The following is a 1,446-nucleotide window of genomic DNA, read 5'->3' as shown; positions in this document are numbered from 1 at the left end:
CACAAAGCCCGCCTCCCCTCTTTCCCTCGCACCTTTCTCTTTCCTTTTTCCACCTCTTTTAATCTCAGCAGAGTCCCTCTTCTGCTGAGTCCGAAGCAACTATTCCTTTGAGAGACCTTTGTGTCTGCAGTGAATGTTCGGGAGGGCTTAGAGTTTCCCCGTGTCTGCTGAGGAGAGGCTGGAAGCATTTCTCCCTCCTTCCATCCCTTCCAGTTTCTTACTCTTATTACTTTATTCTTTTCCTCTGGCTCTTGGGGGCTCTCGGGACACGGATGCTGGAGGTCCTTATCTCCTGATGGCAGATCCTGATTCCCTACTGCTCCCTGCTCGAGCGCATGCACCCACACACACCACCAGCAACCCCATCGCCACATCTCTAAGCTCCTCAAACCAAACCAGGTGCCTGGCTTCCTGGGCAAAGCTGGAGGAAGCAGGCAAGGCCGGTCCCCGCCCCGGCAGCATCCTCCCCTGGACGTCCCCCTATCTCCTTCTCTCGCTGAGCGGCAAAGGCTAAGCCCCAGCTGCTGAGAGGCTGCCCTGAGATTTGGGGCGAGGGCTGGGGGAAGTGGGGCTTTGTTTTGGGGGAGAAGGGAGGTCAGGGCCCAGCTCCTCTGCATCTGTACCCGGTGGCAGCCGGCCAGGCCGGGGAGTGAAGCGCTGCCTCCGGCTCTCCCAGGGAAATGTGATTTCCCCTTGAGTGAAGCAGACTGTGCAGTGTGGAAATTGGCTCTTTTCTGAGTGAGTGGCGTCTGTTCTGGAGTCGGGGGCGGGCTGGGGCCCACGGGAGGCCGCGCTGGCCCCCGGAGTGAGCCGGGAGCAGCCATGTGCTGAGAACTCATTAGGGATAAATCAAACTAGTACCAGCATGAAGCCAACTCCCTTCCCCCCACCGCGCCTTTCGGTCCCCCCCTCCTCTGAGACGCCCCACTTCCCCTCCCCCTCCTCTCCAGCCAAGGCATCCTCCCCCGTGTAACGGGAGCCCAAGCCCACACGTGCGTGCGCACAATCACACACGCAGCCCTGCCTGCTGCCCCAACTCCCGGGGCCGGCCTTGAATGAGAACCGCTTTCATTTACAAATAAATGTTTTTGTTTGTTTTAGATGTGTTTGCTTTTTACAGGGAGGAGGGCGTTAGTTAGCTTCACTAACATTCCCCTCCAGCCCACCCTTCCACTGCCGTCAGGCCCCGGTTTCCACGTCCTGCTCGTGCCTCCTGGGGGCCCTGAGTGGAGGCCCCCAGCTGTGGGCAACGTTGGTTCCCCCCACACACCCCCTGGGGAGAGGAGTGCACCCCACTGTGGGCCCGGCCCAGAGAGCATCCCCCAGCCCAGCCACCAGGGGACCCCCAGGGGACCTTGCTGCGGCGAGGGCATTGTTCATCAGTACGGGTGAGCTCGGTCCGAATGGAAACTTAACTTCTCCACCAAAGGGAAGATGTAAGGGAAA

Source organism: Lipotes vexillifer, unplaced genomic scaffold, assembly GCF_000442215.2.
Source record: "Lipotes vexillifer unplaced genomic scaffold, Lipotes_vexillifer_v1.1 scaffold1275, whole genome shotgun sequence".
Lineage (NCBI taxonomy): Eukaryota > Metazoa > Chordata > Mammalia > Artiodactyla > Lipotidae > Lipotes > Lipotes vexillifer.
Note: the sequence above shows the minus strand (reverse complement) of the source record.